Source organism: Leopardus geoffroyi, chromosome C2 (genome assembly GCF_018350155.1).
Source record: "Leopardus geoffroyi isolate Oge1 chromosome C2, O.geoffroyi_Oge1_pat1.0, whole genome shotgun sequence".
NCBI classification, from domain to species: domain Eukaryota; kingdom Metazoa; phylum Chordata; class Mammalia; order Carnivora; family Felidae; genus Leopardus; species Leopardus geoffroyi.
The window spans coordinates 122915569-122924287 of record NC_059333.1 but is presented as its reverse complement, the minus strand read 5'-3'; positions in this window follow the sequence as shown (position 1 = coordinate 122924287).

The following is an 8719-nucleotide window of genomic DNA, read 5'->3' as shown; positions in this document are numbered from 1 at the left end:
TTGCCCTGGCCCTTCAGACAACAAGAGGCCCCCAGGGTCTCTTGACTGACAAGGCCCTATCTGCCTAGAATGACGTTCTCCTGAACCCCACCTCATTTCCGCTGGTAAAACACCACCAGTCTTTAAAGACCCAGTTCAACCATTTCTGGGAAGCCTTTGCTGATTTTCTAGGTAGGGATGGCACCTCCTTCCTCCCCTGGATCCTCACTAAACAAATTCCCCTCCCCCACTCTCATCCCCCACAGAGATATCTATTCCAGCCCTTGAAACTCAGGCACTTGCATTTGTCCCCAGTCTGTAGGGCAGAGGTGGGACCTCATTAATTCTGTTCTCAGTGCCTGGCTTGGTGAGGCTCACATTGCACATCAGTACTGGGGAGGGAAAGAGTATGGCTAGAAAGCAGGCACATAGAATAACCCTACTCTGAATCTCCCCAAGTGTCAATCTGCATGACGAGGGTCTACACACAGAAGTGGGAGTGGGTGTGGAAAGGCACATGCAGTCACTGGTCTCCACCTTCTCTAATCCCATCCTTTTCATGAGCTGTTCCATAAAACAGGTGTGGCCATCCCATCTAGCTTCACCCATAGGACCACTGCTTTGCAATCCTTTATTTTGCCCTGAGACTCAGCATCAAAGGCAGAAAAGGCCCTTTCCCACAAGAGGTGCCCTGTGAGGATCTTCTAATAATGTAGGATAAAGTCGAGCAGATTCCTGCCCCGCTCCATAACAGTATTACAAGAAGAAATTCCCCAGGGAGCTTCATTATGATCCTATTACTGTAAATGATGGCTTGAATCCACCATCAGATTTGGTATTACCATATAATCATTTCTGTAAAAGGCTTCAGAATCATCATTAGCACAGGGAGCAAATTAAATGACATGCCAGCAGGGATTTTACTACTGATAAACTAAAATGAAATTAAACTTAAAAAAACAGAGTGGTATGAATATTGCATTACAATGATCACACCTACACACAGAAAATCAAGTACAGCCAGAATTGGATAAGCCACGGCACCCAGACCTTCCTTCTCTAGAGGACACATAGCCTTGCCTTCAGTGACCACAAGAGTTGGCTGGCTTCTCTGAGAGGTCCACTTAACCAGTAGCCAAGCCATTCTACCAAATGCAAGGTAGGATTTCTAAATGGCATTGAATCCCTTACACATCATGCAGAGACCCCCTTCCCAGGACCCTTCCTGAGGTACAAAAACGGAGGCAAGGATCTGGTTTTAACACCAGCTCTTTCTGAACTTGAGGAACTTGAGGAAGTCTCACTCTCACACTGGGTGTCAGCTTCTTTGTCTGTACAATGATGTGGTTTGATGTGAGATTTTACAAGTGATCTTTAATAAAATGAGAATAATGCTCCTTTTCCTGGCTCCTAGGATTGTTGTTGGATTCAAATGAGCAATATAGGTGACAGCATATTACAAAGTGGAAAATGCTGGTAGGAGGAAGAGGTTTTATAAGATGAAACAATGTATATGCACCGAAGTATATATACATAAACATGTATGCCACTTATAAGCAAGAAATTCACAGGTATATGCCACTGTGTTGAGCCATAATCTCTCTGTATATCTACCTATTTCAACATCCCTATTAGTCTTTCCTCAGAGAAGAGTTTAGGGCTACACGAACAGACAATTAGTGGTCACATCTATTCTAAAACAGCTTGTAGCTGTACAGTTGCTAGCTAAGTAAGCCGTGATTTATTTACACCTCTCCTCTTTTTCCTTTTTTTCTTTTCTCTTCTTTTTTTCCTTTGATATCCACTCTACATTTATTCATTCATTAGGCACATCTGTACTGAGACCTGGGTGCAAAGCGTGGGAATACAGTGGTGAATTAAGCAGACACAGTCCCTGCCCCATGTATTTTACACTATAATGAGGGAGGACAGATAAAGATATAGATATGTTGATGACTGGAAATAATGACAATTACTACGAAGGAAAGGAGTATGGAGCCTGGGAAGTACCAACTCTAAAGAGGGTCCAGTGGACTAAGTATTTGTGCCCCCCTCCAAATTCATATGTTGAAACCCTAATCCCAAGGTAATCGTATTTCAAGGTGGGGCCTCGATTAGGTTGTGAGGGTAGAGCCTTCATGAACAGGATTAGTGCCCTTTATAAGAGAGCTAGCTCACTGTCTTTCTACCATGTAAGGATATAAGAAGCCAGCAGTCTGCAAGCCAGAAGAGGGCCTTGCCTGGATCCTGACCATGCTGGCACCCTGACCTTGGATTTCTAGCCTTAGAGGCTAGAAATACATTTCTATTGTTTATAAGACACCCAGTCTATGACACTTTGTTATGGCAGCCCTCGCTGTTAAAACAAAGGATGTCAGTGAATGGTTCCCCAGGAGGTAAATTTAAAGTTATTTCCTTAAGAATGGGGAAGAGCCAGCCATATGACAAACAGAGGAGAAAAGCATTCCAGATAGAAGGCAGTAGATGCCAAGGTCCTAAGGCAGAAAAGAGCTTGGCATGTTCAAGAAACAGGAACACAGCTGGGGAAGCTGGTGTGTAGGAAAGGAGGAAAGAAAGACAGGAAAGTGGCCTTGGCAGGATCTATGGGTCATCACAGAAGGTATGTGCCTCAGGAGGCTGTTGAAAGATATTAAGCTACACAATATAACATCCTATTTATATTTCAAAAGTAGTAGTACTTTTGATTCTGGGTAGGAAATGAGTTGTGAGGGGCCAAGAGAAAAGGCAAGAGGACTGTTAGTACAAGCATGGATACCTGGGCTGGGGGAGATTCAAGGTGGAATCATAGCCCCTTCTAACCAATGGAAGGGCGGGGATGGGGTGGGTGCAGGTGAGCAGGAGAGAGGAATGAAGGATGGTGCCCAAGATTCTGGATTAAGCACTGAACGGATGGCAGATCCAGGCAGCGGAAATTGGACAAGCTCTGGAGAATATCACAGTTCTGACTTGAATGGGTGAAGATCTTGAAGGACTGGTGAACCAAAGAGCAGCAGCTATGTGTTGTTATCAGTTGGGTTCAGCTTGGAAAACAAACACCACACCAGTCCTTTTAATAGAGAAAACTGAACATAGTGGCTAGTTGAACAGACTGGAGGACTGATGATAGGAAAGGGACACTGAAAAGACACAGGCCAAAGAAAAGGCTACCATGAGGATGGCCTGCAGAAGAGCAAGAAGGAATGGCCCCTAATAGGTACAGAGAAAGCGCTCACTGGTTTGGGTTGTTAGACTCTGAATTTGCCATGTATGTATTTCCCTCTTTTTGTTTTGAGAAATAATAAGAAACAGGGTATGTGGGGAAATGTTGATATAATTTAAATTGCTGATATCATTTCAACAGCTGCTCTACCCCAAAGTAAATACGGAGGTATATGCAGAAAACAAAGACAGATAATACAACTACCAACGTGCTGGGAGAACACCTACATACAAGTGTCCCTAATTCTGCCTACTGCCATGACTTCCTAGTACAAGCTATCACCAGTACGCAGCCCCACATACTCAGCTATGCCACATACACACACACTCAGACACACAAGCACATATGTACATATATATCAACATACACAGGCACACACACACACACATAAACACATATGCTTGTATACATATATCTGTGTGGACACACATATGCTCATGCACACACACACTAGTATGCACACATACACTTGTATGGACATGTGTACACAGGTGTGCGTGTGTGTGCATACACACAGGCACATTCCACATTCATTGCCTCTGAGCCACATCATCCAATCTGAGGTCAGTGAAAACTTCCTGAACTAATAGGGACTTGCCTTGAGGCCTGAAGGACTAGAAGATCAAATAGACATGGTTCTGAGAGAACACTTCAATATCTGCTATGGGAAGTAGGACAGGGAGGAAGGGTAGGTGACAAGAAGGAAGGGGGTAAGGTGAGACATTTCTGCGGTCACCCTGGTCTCCAAATGATCCATGAGGACATTCTGGTTTGACATCAAAGGGTTTCTTTGCCAGCAAATGACCAGAAGAATCCAGTTTTGTAGAGTTTCTCAGAAAAACTAATACAGTCCAAGGAAAATAATTGACTGAAACCAGGAAAAAATGCAATTTGGGGAAAAGCCCAAGGGACACGTGTTACTGCAAAGCTGAAGTGGGCCCAGAAGCTTGAATTTTTTATACCAAGTTGTAGAAGTGAGCAAAATAGGGTCCAAAACAGAGTTCTTCAGATGCTGTGAATCTATGCATGACTTCATTTCCATTCCTTTAATTCCACCAGGAGCCACAATTTCTATATTTTCCTTCAGGAAAAAAATCATTTAGCTCAGAAATAATGCTTTCTATATAAAACTGTAGCAGTTTCAGGGTTTATTTCTTTGATTTTGTTTCCTTCCAAGAAAATAAGAATAAAAGGAGTATTTCATCTTAATAAAGAGAGACGTGGGAAGTTTCTCTCTGAGCACCGACGCAGACAACAAATTCACTCAGGAAAACATGACCAAGTGCTGCGCCCATCTGGCCGTGGGCACATGGAGTAGACAGGTGTGCCCTCCATGGTTTCCACACATGAAACCGCGGGAGAAAATCAAGTCCTACCCCTATGTGGACTTTGGTGTCCAGGTCAGGTTTCACAGAAGGAGTGGGGCCCTTCATGATGTCCCTAGGGTGATGAAGATTGAAGGGAATTGAAGTAGCAGAGAATGAAAAGTAGGCATAGTAGGTAGAGGAACAGTGTGAATAAAGGTGCAGAGGCTGGACTAGCATGTCAGATATATGAACGCGAGACAGTAAGAAATATATATCGGTCTCTGCCCCGGGTTCCTGACACAGGGCTCCTAAACCCCTATAGTTTCCTAAGCAATAAGAGCACTAGGAACACCTTTTGTTCTAATATTTGGTCTTGGACCCTGGTTCCTGACACAGGGCTCCTAAATCTCTTGGAATATGCTGGGTGATAGGAGTGTCTTTTGTTCTAATGAGAGAGTTCAGTGGGCTCCTGGTTGGGGGCTGACCACCAGAAAGACCAAGCTATGATTCAGAGTTTGGAATTCAGTCCCACCCCTCATTCTCCAGAGTTAATAACTGATCATGCCTATATGGTGAAGCCCCCATAAAAATCCCAATAGTTTGAGGCTCAAGGAGCTTCTGGGTTGGTAGACACATCCACATGCTGGAAGGGTGGCACACGCCAACTCCATAGAACCAGAAGTTCCTATGCTTAGGACCTTCCCAGACCTTGCCCTGTATACCTCTTCACCTGGCTATTCTTCTGTATCTTTTATCATATCCTTTATTATATCATAAACTGGTAAATATAAGTATTTTCCTGAGTCCTGTGAGCTATTCTAGCAAATGACTGAACCCAAGGAGGAGTTGTAGGAACCCTGATTTATAGCCGGTAGGTCAGAGTACATGTGACCTAGGATGTGTGAATGGTGTCTGAAGTGGGGCGGTCTTGTGGGACTGAGCCCTTAAGGCTGTGGGATCTGACGCTGATTCCAAGCTGATCACGTCAGAATTGAAGCAAGTGACAGGACACCAGCTGATGTCACAGAGAATCACTTGGTGTGAGAACTGCCCCACACATGTGGCATCAGAAGTGTCAGAAGTGAAGCGTGGCAGCAGTGTGAGAGAGAAGGAGAAATACACAAGAGCATGTTTTTCCTCTTCAAAAGTGATAAGCCTAGATAGGATTTGAGGCACATTATAGGAGTCAATGAAAAACAGATTTTGAGTTTATCCTATCGCTAATGAGAAGCATACATAGGTTGTTGGGTTGGAAATGAATAGTAATTATAGTAGTAATGGCTAACATTTATGACAACATTACAGGCACTGTACAAAGCATGTCACATGTACTGGCTATGTAGTTCGCACAAAAGCCCTCTGAGGTAGGCACTATTATGATCGCCACTTCACTGATGAGGAAAATGAGGCCCAGAGGGGTCAAGTAATTTGCCCAGGGTCACACAACTTCTAAGTGGCACAGAGAGGTTGAGGTAGAATGCAGCCCCTGTCCTGGAGGCTGTGATGGGTGATGGTCCCACTGTACCTTCCCTCTGTGCCCTGTCTCACAGAGAGCTTGTCTGAGGATGAGGCTGAAACACGAGAGAAGCTGAGGTGAGAGGTGGCGGGGGTGGGGGTTGGCGATCCAGGGTCTGGATCAGGATCAGGATGCACCCCTGCCTTCTTGAATCCTCTCTTGTGTCTTAAGCTAATTGGAGTAGGGGTTCTGCCACTTACAATATGCCTTCCCTTCACCTTTTATAAGTACCAGATCGGGGCTTGTCTGTACCTTCTTTAGCAGCACCCTACTAAGTACTTGCTAAGTGCTGGGGACACTAAGATAAGGGAGACAGTGCCCCACCCTCAGGATGGAAACCATGTAGAAAGGGGCACAGCATTCAGGGCAGGGTGGGTCACAGCGGGACCAGGAGGGCCCAAGATGCTCCAGCGAGTCAAGGAAGTCTCCTAGGGGAAGCAACACCTGGCAGCACAGAGGGTGCATGGAGTTTGCCGGGTGGCACAGGGTAAAGACGCTGGAAGAGAGACCCAAGTGCTCGCCTAGGCTGAGGGACACCCAGCAAGATCCTGTGACAAGGTCCAGACAGCCCCTTCCCTTGCATGGTTGCCTCATGTCAGTAGAGGCTTTTGGGGCCCATCTCCCCACAAAGAATAGTAACAGAAAGGCCACTGATATCCAAGTGCCAGACACTCAGTGTCCCTAACAAAATTGTTTGTTTCCCAGTTAAAAAAAAAAAAAAGCTGCAGGTCTTATGCAGTTAAAAGTGAATGGCTATAGTTTAGAGAACTACATAAGCTTCTCTCTGCACCAGCCCAGAACCTCTGTAGGTTTAAAGGCAAGACTCTACCTGTCAGGTTGGAGGGACCTCACCTCAGGCCTCACCTGTGAATACTGGGTTTTCTCAGTGGATCAGCTCTAACTATGAAAACAAGGTCTTTCCCCTGGCCCCAGCTCTCCAGGAATAGCCAGGAAGGGAAAGTGAAGTCCCTGATGCATTTGCAGCATCGCCAGGAGGACACCTCCTTTGAGCAACTGTCACCTTCCCAAGGTGATACCCCAAGAGAGCACCAGCATCAAGGAAACCAGACCTGGGCCCATGTCCCTTCTCTACCACTCTGTTCCTATATGACTCTGTCCAGGTGTTTACACTCTCTGGGCCCCAGGACTTCACTCTGTAAAAGGGGATATGAACTCCCACTGGGAAGGATAGTCATGAAGACTACAGGGGTGTAAAATGAGAATATATCCCTACAGTCTCAAGCATAGTGCCTGGCCTGTGACAGATGCTCAGCAATTGAGATTTGTTGCTACAATTGCAGTGATAATCCACACGATTGCCATTATTCCGTTCAACTGTGTCTTGGTGCAGCCTGCCTCTTTTAAAGCAGAGCAGTTCTAACTTTTTCCAAATTACTGGGCTCCTTTTGAGAATCTGCAGAAATGACAGACCCTAACGAAAGCACAAACACACGAGATTTTGCACAGGATTTCAGTGAAGTCAAGAAGCCCCAAATTCTAAATATTTTAAAAAGAAAAAAAAATTAACAAGCCCCAAATTCCACGTCCACGCCTCACCCTGCAGGAGTCCAGGGCCACAAGTTCTGAGGCCCCACATCTGGAGACCTAGCCTATCTCTGATCTGATTTATTTTGCACTGAGATAAAAGTGAGATGGACTCTGCACTTTCCCAGAGCAGTGCTGGGCGATCGGTCGTTCATCCGCCATGAACGGCTCACAGAGATCTCCTGGCCCAGAGAGGCCCAGCATTGGGCCACCGAGCAAACAAGAAGCTCCAGGAATCGGCATGTACACCAAGCACTGTTTGCAGCCTGTGAAAAATAGCAGCGCCTATCCCATGCATGAACTTGCTTGCATTTTTCAAATGTGGGAAGCTGCTGTGGCAATGAACAAAGAGTTACTACAAGCACAAGCACCAACCTGTGGAGGTACCAGAAATATTTTGCCATTTATGAAGATCCTCAAACTTGACAAGGTCAGAAATCCCTGCTGTGGTCCAAATGCCCTTCCCCAGCCCCCAGTCCATGTCAGCATCCATGACAGAAGGTTGCCTAGGCAATGCCTGCACGGTTGGCCTGCTGTGCCAACTAATATGATTAAAGTAGAAATCTTTTCCAGCACAGTTTAAACAGAAGTGAATCATGCTACAACCAAGGGCCCCTTTATTTAGCTTCTGCAAATAAACCCCATTTCCAGGGTCCCTGGGTCACAGTGTCTGCTCAGAGCCACTTGGCCAGTTCTCCACATCTAGCCTCTCACACACAAAGAGAAGGTTTAGGTTGAGTTGTTTGTCTTTGTTTTTTCTTCTATATTGCTCTCTTAAAGTCACAGAAACTAAAGTTAGATAAAAAGAGTAGTTTTGCCTGATTCTCAAATTCAAGAAGCCTGTGTTCCACTTTGCTCCCAACTGCTACTCAATCAAAATAGCAGGTTTAAACGGTCTTCCACCTACTATGCTTTAGCTGATGAAAACATGTTTTTACAACTGTAACAACTACAGATGCCTTACGGCAAGAGAGGTGAATGAATAAAGCTCTTTCAAGGCCCCTCCATCACATCTGTGTTCTTCCTCTGATCCCAAGCCTATGCTTCTTCCCTCCTCCCCCACCCCTCTTCCTCTTACGTAATATCCAAAGGCTTTTGTCTTGAAATAAAGTTGAACAAATCTATCATTCCCTTTCCTTCATTTCTTCCTTT